The sequence below is a fragment of the Halyomorpha halys genome, unplaced genomic scaffold (assembly GCF_000696795.3).
Source record: "Halyomorpha halys isolate HHAL.00 unplaced genomic scaffold, Hhal_1.1 Scaffold337.1, whole genome shotgun sequence".
Lineage (NCBI taxonomy): Eukaryota > Metazoa > Arthropoda > Insecta > Hemiptera > Pentatomidae > Halyomorpha > Halyomorpha halys.
In genome coordinates this window covers 19,583-47,354 of record NW_027104734.1, presented here as the reverse complement: position 1 = coordinate 47,354, position 27,772 = coordinate 19,583, and the positions used below count along the sequence as shown (strand labels likewise).

The 27,772-nt window shown below is 29.1% G+C and overlaps 1 protein-coding gene across 2 annotated transcripts in view; it reads right to left on the bottom strand.

Moving 5' to 3' along the window:
- Gat (GABA transporter) overlaps positions 1-27,533 on the bottom strand; it is a 78,564-nt gene extending 51,031 nt beyond the window's left edge. The window contains exons 1-2 of one of the 2 annotated variants that reach the window (XM_014421712.2): positions 27,253-27,533; positions 27,041-27,134 (exon numbers count right to left, since the gene is read on the bottom strand). The gene's annotated coding sequence lies outside the window, so the exon portion shown is untranslated. Of the gene's footprint in view, positions 1-19,451; positions 19,587-27,040; positions 27,135-27,252 lie in introns of those variants that run through there. The other variant, XM_014421711.2, reaches the window with a different exon arrangement.
- Positions 27,534-27,772: the final 239 nt, after the last annotated feature.

The window sequence follows — 27,772 nt, the reverse complement described above, 5'->3', positions numbered from 1 at the left end:
ATATCCGATTCACCTCCTGTTTATGTTAGTGTAGAGAATATTCTCAATATTAACAGTATCAAGAGAGAGAATCATATATATTTATTTTTATTATCTGTAGCCAAAATTTACTCTATTCCCGAAATGATATCATCCCTTACCAATTGAATGGTTACTCTCATTGTTTTTTTATCATTATCATATATAAATAATTAATTCATAAATGAAGTGAAATTATGTATCTAATATCAGACAGACTATATTTATTACAATAAGAGTAATTATTTTTTTAAAATATTATTTATTTACTTTATTATTAAGTGCGAGAAACGACTCAAATGAAGACATATTTTGAATTATTTTTACAAGAAGTCAAGTCCTTAAACAAATAAAATAATTATAAAATAGAAATAAATAGAATTGAATGTATTTAAATAAAAAAAATTTAATGTATTTACCATGAAATAATATGATCATTAAGTAGCAAAAAATTGCCAAATCGCTTGGAATTATAGGACTTTTTTAGCCTAACTCAGAATATGAGTGAAATTAAGAGGATAATTAAAATTTGAGGTTCAATCTATATTAATATACTAAGCTGAAAAATTGAATTGGTTGTTTGCGCAGATTTGATAAATTAGATGTTTATAAATGAATTTTTAAAAATTCTATTTGTGTAATATGAACAATTTATTGAAAAATGTTTTATTATATGACACTGTGCCATAAATACCCACAGAAAACTCACTATTAAGAAAATACTTTAAGATGTGGTACAACAATAGACGCAATATTTAAAAGACGCAATATTCAATCAACTATTTACAATATGTCGATCATATTTTAAGGCGAGGACAATGTCAATTATGATTCATGAATGGATAGTATAATTAAATGAAAAATTATATAATGACTATAATTAATTAAAAAATAAAATAAATAAAAATGTTATTGTATTTTTGTAAAATAAATATCGTTATTATTATAGTTTTAATGCATTATTTCATTTCTAGAAGTTCCACTCCTGTCGGTCAATCCCAAGACTCTCATAACGGTTTATTGACTTTAATAATAAATTAAATTAAATAATAAATTGTTTTCAATGATGAAATAACTATTGTGAAAAAATAATAAATCTTTCTTATATTTTTTTATAGTTACATTTAATTAGTGCAACTTTAATAGCAGAACTTTCCTTGTCGTATGGATTGTAGTGGACTCGGAAATCGAGCCCAAACGAATTTATAATAAAAAATGTAAATTCCATCAAACGTCATTCATTATGTTCTATCTAAAAGAAGATGAAAAAGATAAATATTAAAAAAACGCAGATACTAAACCCCAATTTTTTATTACCTCAATGAAAACTATATATAGTTGCTGGTCATAATTGATAACTGCCAACCATAGTTATGAGGAATAAAAAATGGCGGCTGTTTCAAAACGTCACAAAAATTAATTTTTCATTCCAGACTCTATATTTTTAAAACAACCCACAAGACTATAAAGAAATTTTTTACTTTGGTTTATGGAAAACTATATATCTATTAGAGGTAATTAAAGCTAGTTTCCATGACATTCACCAATAATAGGAGGAAAAAATATTGCTTTATTAAAAACTTCATCTGGAGAACTATTGATCGCAAAGAGCTCTATTTTATATATTTTTAAATTTGTTATTTTGTATATTTACTCTAATTTCAATAATAAGCTATGAATTTTTGAATTTCTGTAGGTAATTTTAACGATAAGTGCTCCAATGAAAAATGAGCGACTATTTTAGGTACCTTAAATACTTCAATTTTTACATTTTAATGACATTTACTATATCTCTTGTATAGTTCAGGTAAAAACTAACTTTTTCTTTCAGAAAATAACATGAATTTTTTTTCTATACTTGAAAGAATTTAAAAATGAATTTTTTATGATTTCTGAAACAACTATCATTCATGTTTTCATTTTATCATTGTTGGCAGAATCATCAATTTTGACTCTTAAATGAATCTAGTTATCATAAAACTTGTCAAAAATTTGGATGAAATAACTTCTGTTTTTTTTTATCTTGATCTGGTTAAAATACAAAACAGATTTAGCTATCTCTCTTTCTTTTTTAGCCCACCCGATAGTAATATCGCCATAAAAGTACATAATAAATTCGTGCCTTCAAAGTCAGAACCTATTTTGGATAATTAAGAACTTTTTATCAAACAAAAAGCCATTTTTTTCGTCTATTCACAAATGTAATTTCTGAACATGAAACTAAACTGCTTCAAAACATGTTCCAAATGAAGATTATGGGCGTATGCTTATATCACACCTTGTGTATGGGTATTCTAAATAATTTATTATAAGTTACTCTTATATTATCTAAATAAGTTATTCTTCTAAATTATAAGGAATGCACTATATATCAACTATAAATACATGGAGTTTTATGTATTAGTACCAAACAATATTTAGCAATAGAGAAGACCATATGGACTTTAAATAAAAAGTCACGCCCCATGGTCAGGGGTCAGTTTCAATACCAACAGAGAATATGAAAAGCTTTTCACTGGCCGCCTCACAGCATCCAGAGATAGAACGTAGCCTAATTTTCATATAGCCTGTGAGCGAACCACCAACATTTTATTTTATTTTTCAACAACTACATCTAAATGTTTAAGTTAATGCAACTATAATTGTATCGATTAACATATATGACTGTTTTATATTTATTTTTTCAACCAATTCAGCTTTAGAAAATCCTTAAAATCACCGGGGGCCAAATCATAGCTGTGAAACTAACTTCAAGTACCCAGATTCGAATCTAGCTGTAGCAGATTTAATTGTTTATTCTGTTATTGTGCCGGTAACAGCGTGGTAACGCGCCTGTCTGCCAATTCAAAGGTTCCGAGTTCCCTTCCCCAGCCCTATCCGGGATTTTTGCAAGCATATAATTATACAATACTCACTCACAGCCTTCCCCTCCCCCCGGGCATTTGTGAGGCTTGTTAGCCAATAGGTGGCACTCACAAAAATAGGTGTGGGAGTGACGAACCCACCCTATGAAAACCACGTCATGAAATGCACGATGTATTTCCACATCGCGTGAGGCCTTGCACTTCACGGTCTGTCGCGCCAATAATAATAATAATTGTAGCCGTGAGTCAACCTCATGGGTTCGGGAGCCCCCTGGGGTCCACCTAGACTCCAAAAAGTGGGTACCCTTATTGGGGAAAAATTTGGCAGTTGAGCGCGAGAATGGAAAATTCACCTCCTTGTTCAGCTGTTGTTCAAGAGAAAGAACGTACAATCTACTCTTCATTGTTTGCAGTCGTACAGATTTTCTTTTTTCATAATGTATTTATCCAGCATTATTAATAAAAATTATTTATGTATGGTAAACTTTGTTAAAATTGTCCATAAAGAAACTAATCATTATCTCATATTTGGAAAAAAAAAATAGCGTTTATTAGAATTATCAAGAGAAAAATCAGTTTTTTTAATATTTTTGTTATGCTGAGAGCATGGTCAAAAATTATGTAAAGTAACCATAAAATTTACCTCAAACCATTTCTAATTTTATTTTTGTGAACAAATAAATTTTATTTGAACCATTGTAAGAAAAAAAGAAAGATGCCGGGTTTTCTTAGCAAAAAGAATTGAGCTGCAAGGTGTTAATATCGTATTATTAAAACGACTATAAAGAAAACTGTTAAAAAATAATAAATAGATTCAATAAAAGTATATTTACAAAACAATGAGGTTTTTCTTTTTAACTTAAACTATCTCGTTTTACCAAGAATATTATATATTATCACTTTAAATATTTTAATAAACGGATATCTTATTTTTATATAACTTATTTTATATTAAGGGACCCGACAGCAGGACTAGTTGGGGCGTAGGTCCCAGAGCGCACGGTTAGGAATGTTGTGGGTTTGATTCCCACCTGGGGCAGTTAATATTTTTTTTAAATGAATCTTGACACTCCCACCTTGATTAGTTCGCGGCGGCAACTCAGGTAGCTGCCATGGGTTACCAAAAAGGACCATTAGGCCCACTTGCCGGACTTCACCGACCCCCACTAAATACCAATATTTTATATTAAAAAATAGGTAGTGAGGTAGCCATAATTTCTAAAAAAAATAACAGGCAATTTTTTGTGGAAAGCACCACAGCAACTAGCTAACTTTGCTATTTCCATTTGCTAACTTATGATTAAAGTGAAAATTATTTTTTTAAATTTATATTAATTTATCAAATCTTTCTGATCGAATTCCTTAGCTTTCCCAGTTGAGTGAAATCTTTGAGGATAGCAAGAATAATTGTGGAGAGAATTCCTAAGTAATGAGACTAGCATGTGGGATTAATGGAATAAATAAATTTCTTGTAAAGTACTTACAAGTTTTTAAGAAATCTTTCTATAAAGTGTAGGATTTCCTTCCTTGGAACCAATAAGAATAGATGAAGAACAACTAAACATAAGAGTTCAATTTTTTTTAATAACCTACATATTGATTTTCAATGAGGTTTTATCAAACATTTTTTATATTTTATAACAAGAGAATTTTGGTCTTGAGGTTATTATATTATTTATTCAATATGATTAGGGGTATTTAAAATTATATTGATGGTTTTTGTTAAGGCTTAAAACTGAAAGTCAGATGTGTACTGCGGATACTGTAGTCACTCAGCGCCTTCTCCTGGTTTCGGATATTTTGGGCTTTAACTGAATCTCTCCTAAGCCTTTGTTCTATGATTCACGTAACATGAGGTATTTTTTTTTTTTGGTGAAATTTTTTGTTAACTTTCCGAAACATCCATAAAATTTAAATCTAGCACAGTAAGAAACTGCTTTCCAGCAAAGCAATTGATAGTATACAGCTCCCCACTTAGACAGTAGAGGAAGAATCCTCATGCTGTGTTTCGCATCTATTACAGATATATGAACACAAAAATAAATAGGTAAAACATAACTGATATATCGGGGGGGGGGGGGAAAGAATTGATTTTTTTTAATAGCAGGAAATGTTACATTCTGTCTCACTTAAGAGCAGTAATAATAGACATAAAAAGTAACACTTCTTATCTAAAATGGAGTTAAAGAAAAAAAAAATCAAGGCAAAATCATAACGTAAAGGCATTAAGGTAACCTGGTTTAATTCGAAAATATGCGCATATCGACTATACCTCTAAGTATAATACATCTCCTCCGAGATGACCTCTTTCGATGAGCTGGTGATGTACTAGGGTCGTTAGAAAAACGGAGCTCCAAAACGCAGGTTGACTCTATAGTGGAGAGTTGGTGAGAAAGAGTCCAAAAAGAACCAGCCAGCTTCAAACACAACTTGGCTGATCGACGGCGGCGAAGCCTCAGTGAATAAGCGACTGCCGGCGCGTCGGTGAGGGAGAGTTCAAAAAACCAGCTAGCTCTAAACGCAACTTAATGGAAACAATGTCGGCGATGCTTGGCGTAAAATTCAAAAACTCGGAAAGTAAATTGAGTTAAATTTAAAAAAATAAACTAAACTTTTGGGCTTTAACACCAGGAAAAGTTAAGGAGTAAAGGAAAATATAATTTTCCATGTTAAAATTGTTTATTTTTTGACTGAAATTACATATTAATGTGGATATATTCCTGGAATATGACGACTACGTTTTCGATAAAATTGACCGACCAGAAATTCCACTTTATAAAATTGGTTTTTGTTTTATTTTATCGATGGCTGTAGCGATTTTGATTACACTTGCCATGGAAATTTAAAATTAAATAGTCTTTAAGATCAGCTAGGTTTTATCCTCATTTAAATATTCTGAAAGGGCTTAAATGACAATTTTAAAAAAATCCTTCCTTTAAATTACCTTTTCAGTTGTTTATTTGATATAATTAACGATTTCACATTTTTATTTGTAGTGAAAAACGAATAAATATAAACCATGAAAGTATTTTACAATTAACTTAAGGAGGTAAGAAGAAAAATATTTTTTCCGAGTTGATAACAAATTTCCGGAAATAAGAGCAGTAATATAGACCTATAATATACCGTTGGAAATCCAAATATTTTGGAAAAAATAATATTTTACATAGGATTTTGAAGAAGATAGAAGGAATGTAATTAAGTAAATAAATCTGTTGTTACACGAGTTTTTCCACGTATACCCAGTTTTTATGTTTAACAAGATTTATGCTGATAGTACAAGAGCCGGTGAAAAAAGTCAGTTATTTCACCCCAACTTTTGATTAATTAATTGAAAACTAAGTATAATTACTAGTCAAAATTGATGAGTCTGCCCAGTATAGGGTAGGGGGAATAAAAAATGGCAGCTGTTTCAAAACGTTAAAAATAATTATTTTTTTATTCGTAGCTCTATATCTTTACATATACTAACAACAATAGAAAATCTAAGGGAGCATCATTTAAAATAGAGTAAATTTTCTAAAATGTAAGCCCTAATAGAGCTATTTAAGTTCAATAGTTCTGGAGATATAGCTTTTTAAAAAGCAACATTTCATAAAAATGTTGTATGGAACGTACTGAAATATCAGTAGTTAGTTAATTTTTTTTGAGAAATCTATATCTCAGTAGCTATGTGACGTACTGATGTATATTACCACACGAATGAAAAGCTAGTTTAATGTAAAGGGTGTTTTTTTAAGCTAGATAGAACTTTAAATTGTAAAAAGTAACACAAAAAATTAAATTGTAATCAAAATTTTTTTTTTATTTGTTTCAGTATACTCTGACAAATCATCATGAATAGACTCACGCTTGAACAACGCTACGAAATTATCCAAATTTACTTTGAAAGTAAATTGGCAACTGACCCGTTGTTTTATCGCAAAATTGTGTTCAGCGATGAGGCGCATTTTTGGCTTAACGGGTTTGTTAATAAGCAAAATTGCCGCATATGGAGTGAGACCAATCCACAAGAGACCCTACAGACTCCATTACATCCAGAAAAATGCACCGTTTGGTGCGGTTTTCACGCTGGTGGCATCATCGGACCTTATTTCTTCAAAAGTGAGGCCGGAGCTCGCGTTACGGTCAATGGAGATCGTTACCGCACCATGATCAATGATTTTTTGTTTGAAAATATGGATGACATTGATCCGGAGGAGATGTGGTTTCAACAGGATGGCGCTACGTGTCATACGGCGAACGCAACCATCGACTTACTGAAATCAAAATTTGGCGATAAGTCGATTTCGAGAAATGGACCTGTCAATTGGCCTCCAAGGTCGTGCGATTTGACACCTCTCGATTATTTCCTGTGGGGCTACGTGAAGTCACTGGTTTATGCTGATAAACCAGCAACAATTGACGCCTTGGAGGCCAGCATTGTTCGTGTTATTCGTGACATACGGCCAGCAGTGCTCGAAAAAGTGGCCCAAAATTGGACGTCCAGAATGCGCTTCGTCAAGAACAGCCGCGGTGCCCATATGCCCGAAATTATTGATCTTTCGAATAAAAAAAAAATTTTGATTACAATTTAATTTTTTGTGTTATTTTTTACAATTTCAAGTTCTATCGGGCTTAAAAAAACACCCTTTACTATAGTAGTTTATGACATTTGCTAAAATAAATTGATTTATAGTTGTTCGGACAAATTTTCATTTGCCAAATTTATTTTCATATGTGAATACCATAAAAATGACTACCCCTACGAAGATGTAATAACCTACTTTATAGTTAGTTAAATTTTCTTTTTTTTGAGTGTTGGCAGACATATGTGCGTCTTGTGGGTCTAGAGATACGTTTTTTTCAAAATCCAATATTTTATAAGAACAACTAGAAATTAACATTTTGTGAGTTTATTCTGTGAATTATCATAAAAACTACTACTCCTACAAAGATAAACATTATTAACTATTTTATAGTAAATGTAACTAGCTTTAATTTGAGTGCAGACAGACATCTCTATGTCTAATGCTTTCTGAAATAAAGTTCTTTATAAATCAAACCTATCGTCCAAACACCTATAGATCAATTTATTTTAGTTAATATCATGAAAACTACTAATACTACGAAGGTAAAGGTCATAAACTACTTTATAGTACATTAAACTAGCTTTAATTCGATTGCTAATAGACATCTGTACGTCACATAGTTCCTGAGATATAAATTTCATAAAATAAATTAACTAACTACTGATATTTCAGCAGTTGTAATTTTTAACGTTTTTGCTTTTTCAAAAAGCTATATCTCGAGAACTATTGAACGTAAAAAGCTCTATTAGGGCTTACATTTTAGCAAATTTACTCTACTTGAAATGATGCTCTCTCAGATTTTTTATTGTTGTTGGTAGTTGTAAATATGTAGAGCTACGAATAAAAAACTAACTATTTTTAACGTTTTGAAACAGCTGCCAGTTTTTATTCCCCCTACCTGTACTGGGCATACTCATCAATTTTGACTAGTAATTATAGTTTTCAATTAAGTAATCAAAAATTGGGGTAAAATAACTGACTTTTTTCTCCTCTTGGGCTCTTACTTAATTTGTAAATTTTTATGAAATGTTGATTTTTAAACGGCTATATCTCGAGAACTATTGGACGTAAATAGCTCTATAAGGGTTTATATTTCAGCAAATTTACTCTTCTTTAAATAGTGTGTTCCATTTTTTATCCCCCCTACCTCTACTTGGCAGACTCATCAGTTTTGACTAGTAATTATACATAGTTTTCATTAAAGTAATTAATTACTTTTTTAATTCCACTTAACCTATATTTGAGACTTTGAGTCCATAAAATCATTCTTAGCATTTTAAATATTGATTAAAAATTAATTCAGCATTGAACAAAGATTATTTTAGTTAACAGTTATATTTTTATATTTCTGTCATCCTTTTGCAAAGGAAAAATATTAATATTTTGGAACAAGAAATATAATTATTTTTGTTAAAATTGGGATTTACAATCTTTCAACTAGAAGACTCTTTTGGAAAATTAGTACGTAGAAATACCTTTTTAGTAAGTAATACAAAAACATTTATTTTGAAACGAGCTGTGATTAATTACAGCTCAAACTGTGAAAGTTGTGTACAGTGGCCAGAACACCGAATATTTCCATTATAGAACGAAAACAAATCATATCGTTTCAAAATGTGGATTTTATAATTTATTATAATTATTATTATTATTTATTGTGCTTAAATAATCAATATAAGAAATAATTAATGAATTTCGAGACAAGATTAAAAAGTATGTGATGAAATATATTTTCAAATGATGAAAAAGCTTCTTTTTTTTTTTTTATTTAACTAATTGTTATATTTAAAACATTACGTAAGAATTTGATATGGGAATATTTCATAATTAAATTTAATTATGAAAGCATTTTAATTACCCGTAAGTACTTGAGGGTAAATGAATAAATTAATAATTTAATTATATTAATTAATTTTGAATTGGAAATATTTCTTATATTTCATACTCAATGTTTTGATATATTTCTAATGATAATAAGAACATGAAAATATATATTCTAAAATATAATAAGAATATGAAATATTTCTGATATATACCAATTTAAATTATCATCATGATTTATGATTGACTGAGTATCTTTATATTGAGGGTAATTTAGTGTCCGAAATTTCCACTTTTATTACGGAATAATTATTGTTTTATATTAACAATAATTGTTGAATTAAAATAATTGTTAACTAGTCTTCCCGACTAACTTATCATATCATACTTAAATTTCAGCATTTACTTTTTTCATGGTATGTTAAATCCATTTTAATTTCTTTTAAATTATTCTTGACATTGGTATTTCGAATTAAATTTTAAATGCTTCTTGTATACTTCCACAATTTTACACACTTAATTTTCTCGAAGTTCTTCTATTTTAAGAATATGTTTCCCTCTTCAACGATGTTTAGGTTGATTTTAACTATCATCAGTTTTGGTCCTGCATATATTCAATTGAGTAGACTAGGTTTTTCTTTCTTTCTCAACTTCTTTAGTAAAGCAAGCAATCAAATGACAATACTTCGGCCAGACACAAAAGAAAGGAATTAAGATGGTAGCACTTAATTCTAGTAGCTCCACCATATTGGTTGGGCCCGCAACAGACAAATCTCGGTAAGGGATTGTACCCTGATGTTTCAGATATAATCTACATTTTCATAATCATTTTGAAAGAACAAAAAAAAAAAAAAAGAGCGTCGTTCATAACAATCGTATACAACAAAACCATAGTTATCTACACAACATGGTTCAGAGTAATAATGGAACTTACCAAAAAAAAAAAAGTGGAAGTAAATTTAGAAAGTCTCTTGACCCAACAGAGGCTATGAACAACTAAAACGTGGTGAGAATACAATTATCCAAGGGAACAAACAATTTTTACTAATGATGGGAAGTTGTATTCCAAGATTAACCAGCGCAAAGGGAAATTAAAAAAATTGTACCACCAACTCCTTAACATAGTAACCAGCAAAAGGGAGGTGGAGTTGAAAACTAAGATGATAGTAGATAAACAAGAATACATACGTTGACTTATGCAACAGAAAGTTGGCCTAGTATCAAAAAATTCGAAAGCCATATACGAGCCATAGAAATGAATTTTTCAAAATTACGTCTCGGTAAAACTAGATTCGAACGAATGAGAAAGAATAAGAATTAGAGAAGAAACAGGGAACGAAAAAGAGTTGGCGTCAAAGAATGCTGATCAATAGACTCCCAAAAAGTATTTGGAAGGCAAATACTGAAGGAAACGACCACGCGGACGACCGAGGAATAAGTGAGAGGATCTCATATTAGTACAAGACCCCAAGAGGAGAAAAAAGGCAGTTATTTCACCCCAATTTTTTATTACTTTAATGAAAACTATGTATAATTAATAGTCAAAATTTATGAGTCTAACAAGTATAGGTAGAGGGAATAAAAAATGGCGGCTGTTTCAAAGCGATAAAAAAAACTAATTTTTCATTTGGAGCTCAATATCTTAAAAGTAGGAACAACACAAGAAAACCTAAGAGAACGTCATTTAAAGAAAAGTAAATTTGCTAAAATATGAGCCCTAATAGAGTTATTTACGTTATGTAGATTAACATAATTAACTATTTTGTAGTAAATTTAACTAGCTTTAATTTGAGCGCTGGCAGACATCTGTACGTCCAATGGTTTCTGAAATGAAGTTTTTCATAAATCAAACTTATTGTCCGAACAACTATAAACCAATTTATTTCAGCAAATATCATGAAAACTACTATTCTTACGAAGGTAAAGGTAATAAACTTTATAGTCCATTAAACTAGCTTTAATTTGAGTGCTAATAGACATCTCTACGTCACATAGTTCCTGAGATATAGAATTCTCAAAATAAATTAACTAACCAGTGAATTTCAGTACGTTCTGTATTACATTTTTAAGAATTTTTTCTTTTTAAAAAGCTATATCTCGAGAACTATTGGACGTAAATATCTCTATTAGGGGTAATATTTCAGCAAATTTACTCTTCTTTAAATAATGTTATCTAAGAGTTTCTAGTGTTGTTGGTAGTTTTTAAGATATAGAGCTCCGAATGAATAATTAGAGTTTTTTCAAGGTTTTGAAACAGCAGACATTTTTTATTCCCCCTACCTATACTTGGCAGACTCATCTATTTTGACTAGTAATTATGCCTAGTTTTCATTAAAGTAATCAAAAATTGCCGTGAGATAACTGCCTTTTTTCTTCCCGGCTCTTGACTACAACAGACTCCTAAACTGGTGAAGGTAGGTTTTATGAGAATAGTGTAACAGTGAGTACTGCTTATTTAAGAAAATGGTTAAATATTTAATATTGATTAATAATATAAATATTGCAATTGGATAACTATTTTTTGTATTTATTTATTGCAATTTATAACTGTAATTACATAAAAAGACATTAAGTAAATTTGATGTTAGATCAAAATGGAGTATTGCAGGCATTTAGAAAAACTACCAACTGGTAGCACTCTAAAACTATTTTTAGAAAATTATTAAAAGAAACTATGTGATATTAATTAATATATATTTGTTTTAAAGCTAATTTACTTTGGCACTTTAGTTTGCGATAGGAAGAACAAATTTTACTAACTTGAACAAATCAATTGTATGATATGTTAGTAGAAATATTGTGTTATGTATTGAGTATATTGTAAATAAATAATATGAATATATTAGGAGTCTACTTGATAAGGAAATAAGTAGGATAAATATTTTAGTTGAAAGATAAGGATATTTGTGTTTTAATTAAATATTTTTATTTAAGTTCGAATTCCCGTAGAAATAGTCACAAAAAGGAACTTCAAACATTTTTGCTTTTTATTTTCCATGAAACCCTAAACCTCTTTTGTGGAATTCTATATGAATATCACAATCTTAGACCTAAGATGAAATCTCCACACATTGTGAGTTTGATTGAAAGTATGAATCATATGTGTATAAAGGAACTATCTGTAGTAAAGAGACCACAGAAAATATCTGGACATTTCACTTCACGCAGTACAATACAGACGGGGAAATTACTCTGCTTTCGGCGGAAATTACCTCCTATTTTGAGGAAATGGACTATTCTCGAATCTATTGCTGAGGAACTGTTTGGAAACGCAATCTTGGGCTATGAAACCAGCGGGCGAAGTGAATACCGCAGGGAATGGGATATGTCATTATGAGTGCGAAATGGAATCCAATTATGACGCCGAAATACCACATATGGAAAAAAAAAAGAGAGTGATATGAAAAAATTAAGAAATAGGATCAACGTTTATTTGTTGGAAGGTATTTATTCTCATTTAAAAACTTTCCCTTCATCCAAACAGACTGAAAAACAAGCATTTTTTTTTTAACATTCACAGTATGATCGCTTTTCGGGGTTACGGAAAAAAAAAAAAAAAAAAGAATTTTTCAATTTAATTGATGCCTTGAATACACTTCCCTTCATTAAAAATGAGAAAAACAAAGGTTTTTGTAAAACCAATATTATTTTAATATTAGTATAACTGACCCCGAAAAAATTTCTATATACAAAACAATGTCTGGATAATAACATGTAGACCTACTTATGGGTTCTTTTTGACCAAAAACAATCATATCGAAAACAATTTTACCATGAAAACTTCCTGATATAGTCATAGATAGAGAAAATCTAAGAACATTAGTGTAGTAGATATTATTTTAAGGACCCTGGTCTAATCATCTCAGAGAAGAACAAGGTAAAAGGAGAGGAAGAAATAAATAATATGGAAATAATTCAAAAAAGAACTATATAAAATGTAAAACTTGGATTTGGCGACACAAATGATCGATTTTTTGGAACGCATAAAATTTTACTAAAAAACAAAACTAGATAAAGTTTTATTTTAAAAACACTCATCAATAGGGGAATAGCTGAATCTAGTTTGAATGTATATGTTTGAGCAATGATCTTTTTTTAAATGTTTCATTGCTAAGGATTATTTCATCTTTTATAACTCTGTAGCTTGCTCTATACAAGGCACAGAGATTTTTTATTGTTTAGCATCAAAATCTACCTTATTTAAGTTAAATTAATAGAGACTTTTATTGCATGCTCAAGTTAAAAAAAAATCCAAAACTATATTGAAAATAATAAATTTGAAATAAAAGAAAATATTTGTAAAATCAACTAAACCAAAAAATAAATGCAGCTAATTTAATCGAATAATCTAGACAACATTATAAAGTTGTTTATTAATTATTATAGTAATAATGCTCGTACTCAATAAAATCTCACCGTTGAAATTTGTTGTATTTTGTTACTGCACTTCTATATTTCATAAATATTCCATTCATGGTCCCTAATTTTTTTCATCTGCATTATTATGATAGGATTTTAATAGATAAAGAAACCGCTATAAAATATCACTATAGAAATTTTAGTGAAAACAGTAATTAAAAAAATTACCATAAAAATGGCCTCACCTTACGACTTAAATCAAAAGTACCTTAGAAGAATAATGAATCTAGATATGACAGTTTATTGATTACTACTATGAAAATTAATTTAATATATTGATAAATTAATTTTTGATGTTATATTGACTATAAATTCATTATCAGTTAAATACGATAAAATATTCCCAATCAATTGCTTGGGAAGTTAATTTAAAAATATAAATGTTTCAATCCTGAATATTTTTTAATAAACATCCATTGGACCGATTTAAGGCTTTTAGGCTCTTCAAGACATTTCTTGAATATCGTAATATATTCAATTTTATTGGTATCTTTTTTCCTCTGTTATAAACCTCTAAATTTGTGTATTCATATCACAGCCCTCGAATAATGGTGTTGTAATTGGAGTATTAATATAAATTCCAACAAATCCCATCATATCACCTTTACCCTTCGTCGTAGACCTACCGACTGCCCTACAGTTTCCTTTAATAATGTTGATCTTACCCATGTCGAACAGATCCGCTACCTTGGACTACATCTGGACAAACGACTAGCCCGGAATCCTCACACAAGACTGAAAAGACAGGAAACTGCACGTCGATTTTGTCTATTACAGCACTTACTGGACAAACGGTCTAAACTTCCAATCCATTACAAAAGACTGATCTACATGACTGTAATACAATCTGGACATACGGAGTTGAGCTTTGGGGCTCCACTAAACCTTCGAATTCCTCTCATATGCAATCATTGCAACCCAAAATCCTTCGTAAAATCCTCAATGCTCCTTTCTTTGTCACAAATAAAACCATACACAAAGACCTTAATGTTCCATATGTAACCGATCTAGCCTACCCAGATATCATTCTTGCCATTACAAACTCCCTAACCACCCAAAGCCACTAGTTTCTAGCCTTGCTTCCTCTTCCATTCCTGACAATCCTCCGATGCGCCTGAAAAGAAAATGGCCACGAGACCTGCTAATGTAAAACGTCATTAGAGTGCTACCAATAGGTAGTTTCTCTACACGCCTGTAACACTCCATTTTAACTGAGATCAAATTGACTAAATTTATTATAATGTACAGTTCTAAATAGCAATAAATAAATAAACCAAAATTTTTAGGTATTATTACATTTAGTTAATTATTATAATATCAAAGACTTTATATTTCTTTCATTTGACTATTGGCCGACTCTCTTGGTTTTTTAAATTGAAATTCCTCAAACTACTCATTATATTTTATATCATCTAATGTTTATAGACAAAAAATGAAGTGAAGTATTAAAGATTAATTTATATTTCCTTTGGATATTTGATAGAAATAATTCAATAAGTGCATAGTGAAATTATTTGAGATTCTTCTTTCTTCTTGTACTTCCTCATACACGGTGCTTCTTAAGGTTAATTCCAATTTCCTATGCACATAAATTAAAGTAAATCATAAAATATTAATTATAATCTTTAAAATATAACTAATTGAGACATCTTATTTATCTATCATGTTAATGACAGGTAATTTAGAATTAAATCTACTGATTTATTATTACAAAAATCACAATTTTCTCTTCTTTATTCGTGTCTTTTTTCTTATGCTCAAATTTAACCAAGAGAGATATTAATGAGTAATCTGGGAATAGTTGATAATATATACCATCCGGAGAAAATTGCTAATAATAAAAAAAAAAAAGTTTCAGCGTCTCCTTAACCAAGAAAATTAAAATTATAAAATCTAAATATTAACAGCATTACGCTTCAATAGAATGTATTTTTATCATAATGAAAGCATAAATAAAGTATACATTTCTATATATAAATTATAAAATTATTTATTTATTTTTTTTTTTTTTTATAAGGACTTAAATTAGTTATACAATAAAATTTAGTAAATATTTTCTTCAGTATATTTCTCTTTAACGTTTAATTTGTGAAAAATATGATTTTTCCTTTCATAAGTTTAATTATCAATTACGATAATATATATACGACAAAATACTAATTATTTGTAATTTGTTTTACTTCGGTTTAATTAGTACATATTACATGTATTTATAATGTCGCTAACAATACATTCATAATTATACTCTATACTTTTATTGTATTCCTTATCACAATTATAACATATTTGTATAATTTTAATTTTTGTTTTTTTCCTATTTTAATTATGTTAACTCAAAACATTTCTTGAATAGTGGCACATCTTACATATTCAATTTTTACAGTAGAACGAAATATAAATTTTTTCAAATATTAATGTCAAACTTCATTCTAGTCTTTTAACTTCTAGTATATTAGAGATTTGTGTCTAATAGACCTAAATTTACTAAATAAACGTACTGTGGTAATACTTTACCAATTTTTCAAGTTGTTGGAGTGCGTGTAGCCGTGGGGTAAGGCCCGTGACTACTACCTCCAAGGATTCGAGTTCGAATCCGGCTGGGTAGAAAATTATTTTCTGTTACACTGTAGCCGTAAGCCAACTCTTGTGGGTTCTGGAGCCCTCCTGGGGTCCACCCAGCCTCCTAAATTGGGTAAAAATCTGGCGGTCGAGCGTGATTCTTACTAAATCACCTCCTTGCACAACCGTTGGTCTAGTAACAGTACTCCCTTACAAAGTAATCCCCTGACCCTTCATGGGTTGTAGCGGTACAGATTTAATTTTAATTTAATTTTTCAAGTTGTGCCAGATTTTAAGAAAAAACTTCTTCGAATCAATCAAGTTATATTTTCATTGTAAATTACACAGTGTTTAAAGAAAAGTAGAAAAATAAATTACAAAAGAAGCATAAACATTTTGAGGTTATTAAAGAATAAATAATAAAATTTCGGGATATGATTGTTATTTATTGAAACAAAATCTTGCATTTTTCTTTGGGCTAAAGAAAGATTTTTAGTCTTTGGTTCACAATTGTTTTACCGCATAAAGCTGTAGTAAAATTTGACTTTATATCATTAATTTTTTTTTCTCTCAATATGAGCTTTTATAATTATACGAATTGATGTTATGGAATTTATATATTGCGTACTGAAATAGATTAATCATAAATTGATTTTTATGCTGGCCAACACAAATATCACTGTAGAAAATTAAATCAATTTCATATTTTTTTTTTTTCTAAGAATCTGAATACAGATTCTTCACCTACTTGCCAAACAAAACAAATTATGTCAGTTGATTCCAACTCAAAAATCGTCAAGTTCAGGTCCAAATATGTAACTGTTCAGGGAGAAAAAAACTGCTTCCAACTTGTTACAAAGAAAAATGTCTCACTATTCAAGAAAACGATTGGAAAGAAAAATCTCTTGAAAATAATGAAACAACTAAACTTATGTCGTAGCACCACTCTCTATGGTTAAACTGTAACTTTAGAACATGTTAAGCAAAAAATTCGAAAAACACTGTTTGCTAAGTTGTGTCACAAGTACAAAGTACAACATATGAAATAATTAACAACACTATATATAAATAGACAAAATACAAAAAATAAATCATAGCAAGAACTAACCTGAAGAAAGAAATGGCCTGCAAGAAATAACTGTTTTGGAAAAACCAAAGCAAACCCACAATCATACATCCAAATTCACACTTATGGGTTTATATATTTATAAAGATATCATATTAAAAGAAATTAAATAAATTTCTCAATCTGAAATCATCATGCATCGATTCCATAAAATTTATATTAGAATGTTAGAAGATTTTCCAATATATTGTTGAACGAAAAATAATTCAATTCTAATTATAGTTATCATTAATTTATTTTTTCTCAAATTACTTTTTGAGTGTATGTCAATTATTTATTTATTAATTCTGTTAATATCATTTGTTTTATTCGTTATTTTTTCTTTTATTCTTTAGTCACGTAACTCTTATTCTTTTTATTTGTTAATTTTTTCTTTATAATTTATCTTTATTATTTATTATAATTCAAAAGTAAAAGTACTGTACATGGTTAGGGGTGTCTTTTGAATGAGACTATACCCCATTATCAACTTAAAAAAAAAACTAACAAAATGTTAAAATAACTATATAACATCAAAGCTCACAATGCCGACCTGATATTATAGAATAGAAATAATTAATAGAAAGAAAAAAAATGATAATTATAGAGACAGGAGATTTCATTTGACAGCCACTAATTTAAAGTTCATTAGCGGTTTTTATCAAAGACTAATAAAGAACATCTATGGCTTCATAATATTTATTTATTAAAAATATTTTAATTCCCAGCCATTACATATTATATATGTGTTTATTTTAATCTCTCTAACGCATTCTCATCTATCTTGTTCAATCAGTTCTCTAGTCAACATAATTTCATAATAGAATACATTTTTTTTTTTTATGTAACATCAATCATTAAAATTTTAAGTAAAAAAAAGAAGTCACAATTACATTATTCAGAATTCAATTATTATTTATCCGATGTGATAAGTTCAGGAAGCAATTAAATAATTAAAAATAGCTATCAATATATATTCTTTTTTGTGATTGAAATAATACAAAATGCCACCCTCAAGGACTACCGAGTATCAAGGCTGTAAGCATTCATTCATATCATATGTACATATTAAAGAAAAAAGAAAAGTACATAAATAATTATACTAAAAATGAAACAAAATAAGAATAAACTAAAATCAGTAATAATTAAAATATATACACATTGTAAATAAATGGAATAAATAAAATAACTATGGTGAGGAATTAGAAATAAAATGAATCATCCTGAATGCATTCACATATATATCTATATACAAGCTATAAATAATAATAATAAATATCCATTTTTTAATAAATAAATATGCATATAATTTGGATTATATTGTTTTTTTTTTAAAATCATATATATATACATATTCATGAGTCCGTTAAAGAAAAACAATGAATGCTCTTATGTGTTTTTTAGATTTTTTTAAAGGAAGTTTAATATTTTTATATTTATTTAAAATGTAAAGAAAGACTTTTTAAATAAAGTCAAGTATTAAAGCCCTTTCATTTTCTTTTCATTGATAACTACTCAAACTGGCTAACGAGTTAAAATAATTCGTGAGAACATGAAGATGAAGAGATTTTGAATGCTTGTTACTCTGAAGATAGGGTAAGATTATTCCGAAACGTCAAAATATGATAAAATATATTAATATCAAAATGAGAGATATTATTAACTTTTAAATCAATCAAACAATTTTATAGATTCTATTGGTTTTTTTAAATGAAGAGTTCGTATATTGTATATGCATGGATTTGAAATATATAAAATTTTTAAGTGACTACTGAATATTTTTTTTGTTCAATTAAATGCAACCTTAAAATTAGTTTTAATTAAAAAAAAAATCTTTTTGAATCAGGATTAACTATCGCTTCCAACGAAACCTAGTCGTTAAATTTAAACGATAACGATAAAACTTGAATACAAGTCTTGAAGTCCTCCATTATTCAGTGCTTGATGATTTTTAAGATATGTAAATATTACTGATGACTTTAATGTGTTCTTCAGTATACTTGAACTGGAGGAGTGGTACTAGTCTATAAGTAAACTTCATCCATTATATTAATGGAATAAAAGCAAACACTGGATAGCAGAGAATGTACTCACGGGAGTTGTCCAACGCTGACGGGGGCTAGAGAGTGAGTGCGCGATGCTAGAGGTTCCTCCAAGTGCAGCTAGCCGACTCTGTCGGGACCATGTCGCTGGTCGGCTGCCGGAGGACTGGCGGACCCATAGATCCCCTCTCCCCTCAGGCTAATGAGGATATCTATCTGTCCCCTACCTCTCCTCCCATCCTCCCTAATTATACCCTTGTCCTCCCCATTAATGTAACCTATATCAACTCCTCATGTTTTACAACCTTATCCCGAAATTAATATAGTTTACGAAACTTGATTGCAATGAAAAGTCAAATCTTTCATCGTGAAAGAAAAATCATACATATTTTTTCAGTATTTTACCAATAAAAATATATGACATTACTTTAAAGAAAAAAAAATCACTTTTTTGGTATTAAATTTGAAAAAAATCAATGACTAAAAACTTAGTTGAATTTTAGTTGTCATTTGTTTAATCGGATAACATTTTAGAAATGTTGAATACTCGATTTTTGGTTCTGTTCATCTATGACTTTTAAGTTACTAATTATACATACTTATTTCAACATGAAAAATGTTTCTCCACAACAACCATCTCGAAATTAATATTTTTTACTCTAGCTTGTACAAAACTTAATAGCAATAAAATGTCAAATCTTTTATCATGAAAAAAAACATAATTTAAATTTTTTCAGTATTTTTCATAGAAAAATAGTACATTACTTTTAAAAAAATCACTTTATTTGGTATTAAATTTGAAATTTTTGTTTAAAATCAATGACTAAAAATTTAGCCGAGTTTTTGTGGTTGTTTATTTAATTGGATAAAATTTGGGACATGTTGAATTGTTGATTTATGTTTCTGTTCTTCTATGACTTTTTACTAATTACACATATTTATTTCAACATGAAAAGTTTCCTTCACAACCTTTTTCGTGAAATTAATATATTTTACTCAAGCTTGTACAAAACTAATATCAATGAAAAGTCAAACCTTTTATTGCAAAAGTAAAATCATAATTCAATTTCTTCAGTATTGTTCAGAGAAAAATACTGCATTGTTTTGAAAAATAAAATCAACTTTTATAAGAGTAAATTTGAGATTTTGGTTTAAAATCAATGACTACAAATTTTGTCGAGTTTGTAGTCGTTGATTTAATGGGATACAATTTTAGACATTTTAAATTGTTGATTCATGTTTCTATTCATCTGTGACTTTAACGTTACTAATTATACATATTTATTTCAACAAGAAAAATCGTTCTTTAACCCGAACGTTAATATATTTCACAACATTTAACCCGAAATTAATATATTTTACTCAAGCTTGTACAAAATTTAATAGCAATGAAAAGTCAAAGCTTTTATTACATTATGTTCATAAATTCATATTTCTTCATAAAATCAATTTTTATCTATTTAATTTATTGGAATTGATTTGAAATTTTGGTTTAAAATCAATGAATAAAATTTTTTTCAAATTTTTTATTGGTTTCCTTAATTGGATAAAATTTTAGTCGTTGAATAGCCGTTTAATCATGATTGAAAATTCCTACTAAAATGTCTGTGGTTTTTTTTTTTTTAGTTTAGTCAAATTAATTTTTAACTGACTAGTGCCCATCTCTGATTTGTACGAATACAAAATATTATTTACCATTAGAAATATAATGGCGTAATTTTTTTTCCAGCAAAACTCTTCTTTAGTAAAAATACTCACCAGGCCGGTTAGAAAATACGTAAATGAAACACGCGTTTTCAAACTAATGAACCGTAGTAATATATTCTAATAAAATCTCGTACAAAGAAATATTTTCTAAATAAACAATTTGCTATTAGTTATTTATTTTTATTTCTATTTTTGTATTATATAAAAAAGTTTTAGTGATCACCGTGTAACATTTTATTTTACAAATAAGGTGGAATATTAAAAGAGTCGTAAAAAAATTGTGTTTAACTGATGAATAACGCACTTTTCGAATGTTTTAATGTTACATTGTCATACCCAACCATTATAATAATATATAACCATGTGTTTGTAGCTTGAATCATTACGCTGTTGAAAAAGCTATCCACAACTGATTGGCTGTGTAATGGTATAAGATTTGTAGTGAGAAATATTCAGAAAAATATACTGCAGTGTGAGATTTTATCAAGAGATAAAAAAAAGTGAATTTGTATGTATTCCAGCACTCGAGGGGGCATTTCCTATAACGATAAATAAATCACAAGGGCCGAGTTTTGAATAAGTCGGCTTATGTGTAACATCAAAGAAAACAATATTTACTTATGGACGATTGTATATCGCTCTGTCAAGGTGCAGGAACAAAGACGGAATAAAAATTCAGTGCAATTTAGATGAAAACGTGATTATAAACATTGGTTTTGTAGAGACACTACAGCTTACACCAAATTGAAAAATAAGTAATAAAATCTGAACTACAAAATACATGTAAATTACAATTATAAGATTTGAGCAACGAATAGTACAATGAAGTGAACAGTTGTATAATTTTTCAAAATTGGGGTTGGCCCACTGTTAGGTGGATAGAGTGTATTCTCCTAGTTATCCATTGATTTTTACTAAAATGTGAATTTTAATGTAAAGAAAAAAAGAGGGAGGGAATAGTTTACTATTTTGAACTTACCTAATGATTGTATATATCTTATTTTATATAAGCCATGTTTTTACATCTTTATTATACCTGTATTGTTGAGGGTTAAATGAAATTATGTCGTTATTGTAAGGTAAATTACAGAAAAACAATAGCCATTATACTTTTTATTAAATTAGGATTAACTTATTAAAAAAATAATTTCTGAGCATGGCTTTGGTAAATAGTCCTCGGGTATTATTAGTTTAGAAAAATACAATATTTTTATCAATTATAATAATTTTCCATTTTCAAATATTTTCATGAATTATTTATTAATATTTTACGAGAGAATATTCTGAAAACCCATATAAACCTAGCTATATAATTAAATATAGTATATATTTTTTTCTAAAACTAGTGGAAACACTACAAAAAAAAAAATAGATGCATAGACAGTACGTTTTTTTCGTTTTAGTCCTACAACACATATCGCGCTCGTTTAGTTCAGAACAAGTCTGTTGGCAACTGAAAGTCTTCAAACTTTATAATGTTAGAACACGAAAAGTTTTAGGAATTTATGTTTAACTATAATGATAACGTTTGTTTAATACATCGTAACTTTTATGAGTGACAGGAATTTAGACAACATACTAACGCCCAGCTGAGACCAAAATTTATATTTAGTTCTATATGCCGTCGATCGACACCGAGTTAATGACTTGACCCAAATCTCCAAAAAAAGTGGGATCCTGACCCTTCAAAGAGTTGAGGAGAAGTCTGGTTGATCTTCATCCAAGCCAAATCAAATCCTTTTATGACCGTTATTGACGAAAATTACTTTCTTCAAGTACTAAATCCGAAACTCTTGAATTTTATTTGTTACTGCTTTCTTTTGTTTTCATATATATCACTGTTTCAGTCAGTCATAAAATAAATTATTATAACAGTTGAATCCTAATAAAAATACAATATTACTCAAAGTTCCTCATATTCTGTCTTCTAAAAATCCTATTCTGTTTTATTATTTATCTAATAAAATTTTATTAAAGAATCATTTCATCTTGCGAGATATTATTAAGTAATGACAATAGAATGTTATATTACATGGTCACACTTTAACAAAATAATGAGATTAAAAAATCTTAAATCTGTTCAATATATTATTTATTAATTTTTAATTTAATTTTAATGAGCCATGTTTTAAAAACTACATGTTTTGATAATAGAAGAAATTTCAAGTACAATTAATTTGTTATAAAACTGTTTGTATATAAGATGATAATAATATATAGTTAAACCTGGTATATAGTGTAAATTGAATAAGATTATAATATGTGAAATATTGTATAACAATTTAATTGGCGCACAGTGTTTCCCTTATTTAATTATGTTTTATTGCTTAATCGACTAAGGTAAGCTTTTGACACAGGCAGAATAGCTGAATAACTTGTTGCAGCTGTGATATAATAAATAAGGTAGGATAATTTATAATTCATAATGTATTAAAAATAATTTTTAATAATTAGATTCTAATTGAAATTGTTAATTAATAGATATCCTTCAGAATGGACAGAACGGCCAAAACGTAGGAGTTGTAAGACAATAAACATGATGAGACCTTATGGATATTTTTTTTTATTATAGTTGGTAAACAAACCTAAAACAATAAATTAAATTATATATAAATATAAGAATTATTCATAAAAATTTTACGTCAATAGACGTTATTATAACAAATAAATCGACTATTGTATTGTTGTCGAGTATAACTTTTTCTATCTTTTTCTACAACTAAATTTAATTTATAATGTTTTATGCCATTATGTAGGTAAAATTTTATCAAACTGTTTGTTCCAATATGATTCAAAACTTTGAACGCCAGTTTAATGGTAGTTTTGATTCTCTTTTTTGAACAAGCCTTACGAAGATAAATTTACTAGCATCCACGTCGCGACTTAGCCATCTCATACAATAAATAATTTTGAGTATCTTAATAATGTTTTTTAATGGGCAATCGCAGAGCTAAATTAGAGATGTATGGCAAGAGAAAAACTAAATTTATGTTTTGTTTACAAAATCTGGTCAACACAATATAAGTAAATGACGTCGAAAATCTTTTGACAGAACAGTTTCAGTCATTGTTCCAGTGTTATACTTACTTATAAGATTTGTCCGAAATAAGCGTGAGAATTGAAGTTCATTAATTGAAATGAATACAGAATCCGAAAATGAGGAGAAATGAAAATTACAAGGACTCACAGAATCTGGGAGTAAGAGTAGAAATATGAGATTTCCTGCAGGAGAGGAAACGGTATTCGAGTACATTCTGAAAACCGGTGACCATTTAGAAGCTAATTCCAACTCGAAATCAATTTCAGAAAGAATATTGTAAAATGAATTTGAAAAGGAGAACAGATGAAAATATGGACAAACTTCTCTGTTTGTAACTCAAAAGAAGAGAGTGAAGATTTATCCACCTTCAAATGATGCAATGTTTCAGTTCCAGTGATCAATAAAAATTAATGTCCTACTTGCTCTTGATGATAAAAAAAATGGAATAATATTGAAATATATTGTTTTACACAAATATAAATAGCAATACAAATACAAATTGATTGTCTTGCGATAGATTGTGACATTTAATGGAATGTTGGAAGTAAAAATGAATACAGAGAATTTTCAAAAATTCAAGGTGGTTGATAGGCCTATACGCAAAATTTATAATTAAAAAAATGGCATAAAAATAAATTATTCACATAAAAAAAAACTTAACTTTTCTACAAAAAAATTCTTCTGAAGGAAAAACCCTTTGAAGAAATCGTTGGTTTGATGTGGAAAATGTATTTTAGTGTCAGTATCTCAAATTACAGATTTAGCGTATGGGCCTTTCTTGCACTCACTTCCCCTAATAAGGCATTCACATGATAATGATAATGTGAACCGTTACAAACCGTGAAGGGTAATATGTACTTTGTAAGGAAGCACTTTTTTTAGAACAACTGTTATACAAGGAGGTGACTTTTTCAAGATCATGTGGACCTTAGGAGAGCTCCATAACCCACAGGGTTAACTCACGACGACAGTGAAACAGAAAATAATTACCGACTCAGCTGGGTTCGAAACCGGGTTGATAATGATACTAGTAATAATTATGATTGGCAAAAAGAATATTGTAAAATGAATTTGAAAAGGAGAATAGATGAAAATAATGGACAAACTTTTCTGTTTGTAACTCAAAAGAAGAGAGTGAAGACAATTTTTTCAACCTTCAAATGATCCAATGCGTTCAATTCCAGTGTTGAATTTAAATTCAGTAAAAATTAATGTCAGTCCTAATTGCTCTTGATGATAAAAAACGGAATAATATTGAAGGATTTATACAAGGAGGTGATTTTTTCAAGATCATGGTCAACCGCAGGGTTTTTCCCCAATTAATAGAACCCAGTTTACCTTAGGAGAGCTCCATACCATAACCCACAGGGTTGACTCACGACGACAGTGAAACAGAAAATAATTACCTATTGATAATTTGTTAGCAATGTTGGAAATATAAGGTTATTTTTTTCTTTTTTATTGCTAGCACATTTAAAAAAAAAAAAGAAGATATTTCTTTGGTGCCAGAAATCCATGTAATGACGGTTAAATAATTTTTAATACATGTTAATATATAGTTATTGGGATAAATGGTAGCAATTTATGAGCTGTAAAGTATCAAACGCACCATTACAAATAGATAATCCATAAGATCATAATTTTTTTGTGTGTTTTTCAAAACATTTTGAGTCGGCTGAAGTTTATGATTAAATAATTAAAAATTTTAAAGGTATATGTCTATATTTAGGAATAAAAGAGGATTGATTGATAACAAGAAATGAGAACAGAATCTCGTAAATGATCCCGCTTGACCCCCGACTTCGGCGCCCCCCCCCCATGTGAAGTAAAACACACGTGTGTTGGGGATCGTTCTGTGGTTATTGACGAGCCAGGATTCATTCCCTGTTTGAGTCAAGTACTGTGATATCCCCCAAGGGAAGTTTTTTAATATTGTACTTGTTTATAATAATTTGTTGTGATCTACGGGATCAAACAAACTATAATATATAGCGGTTATTTCAACCATGTAAGTCCCACCAGGCCGATCCGGTATAAAATAAATAAATAAAAAAAACTATTAATTTGTTTTTTTTTTTTCTTTAAACATAATAATTGTCCTTGTATTATAAGATTTACTGTATAACTTGTATTAGTCCCGTCTGTGAAGGATGTACTCTTTTCTCAAAACAAATTAAAAACTTCCCCATAAAAAAATAAACTTCAGAATTGTATATGAGTACTTATGATTCCTTTAAACTTAATTTTCTGAAACAATAACTTTGCATTAACCTTTGAAAATATAAAAACGTTCGAGTTTTTACAAACTTGATATCTTCTATGGCCTTCAAACTTCGGTTTAAATAAGCCTTCGATTTATACTTACACTTTACACGACTAAGATCAATTTATATCTTCCCCATGGAGTCCCAGGACCTCACGAGTTATAGGACCCCCTAACCTCTTGTAAATCGTTGACGTTTCTCTTTTATTTTTTTTTTAACGTTTGTTACCTTTCAGATATTATAATTAAATAATGATTTTAACTATTAAGTTGTTTATTTTTGTTTTTAATCCCAAAGTTATTCAGTAATTAAATTATCTAATTTGAAGACCCTTATATCTTATAGGCCCTCACTTGGTTAAAGAGGAAGCTGACTAAGATCACTCAAAGTTCAATTATAGCAGTTGTAGAAGGTTATATGTTGTCAGAGGATCAGCTGTTCCGGCCGAAACAGAAAAAAAATGAAAGGAATGTTAATAAATCCGAGTGAAAAATAAAGCAATCGAAATTGAAAGAAAAGTTACAAATAAAAAAAATTATTACCAACAAAGTCCTAAAAAAAAAATATTTAAACCTATATAACCAAAAATATATACATAAAGTTCTTAGCTTCTATGCTGGATCAACTTACTTCTTGTATATAACAGTGTTCAGTCACTTAACCCAGATATAATAAGACGTTCTTGAGTAAGATAATATTCTGAAGGAACATAGGATTGTCAATTCTGAAATAAAATTTATCATAAGTTGAAAAGATTTTAATCCAATTGTATGGATTGTTTATTTAATTGAAATGTTTCTTTAGCAATTATCAAGATCGATTGAGTCCTAAAGAGTACGGACCTATTATTTCCCGAAGGAGTAATGCATAACAGCTGATTATTAAACCTCCGATATCCAGAAGTGGCTTGTCGCTGAAGAAAACTTCAAAAGGAACAACATGCAGACTTACAATTTTGTTTGCTCCTATGCGGTAAAAGCTATTAGAATAAGAAAAGAAACTTGAAAGAAGATGCACTCGTTTAAATAAATGCCACTCATAACAAGTACGATGAGGAAGAAGGAAGCTTGATACGGGGCTGCTAGAGCAACACTGGTGAGTCACCTTGGCTCCTCTCCCTACTCACGCACTATCATCAACTCACTGATCTGCACTCGGCTATGCTACGCTAGGACCTGAATCGGTTACTATAACAACCACGGCGCCAAAGCTCCCTCCCAAAGGCAGCAGGTAATAAAACCCAAACAGAGAAGGAAGTAAACAATCATATCCAAACTGAAACAATTCATTTTGCATTCAATTCATAATTGGATACGATATCATATGTCGCACCATACTTTACAATAGCGCGTTGGATATCGC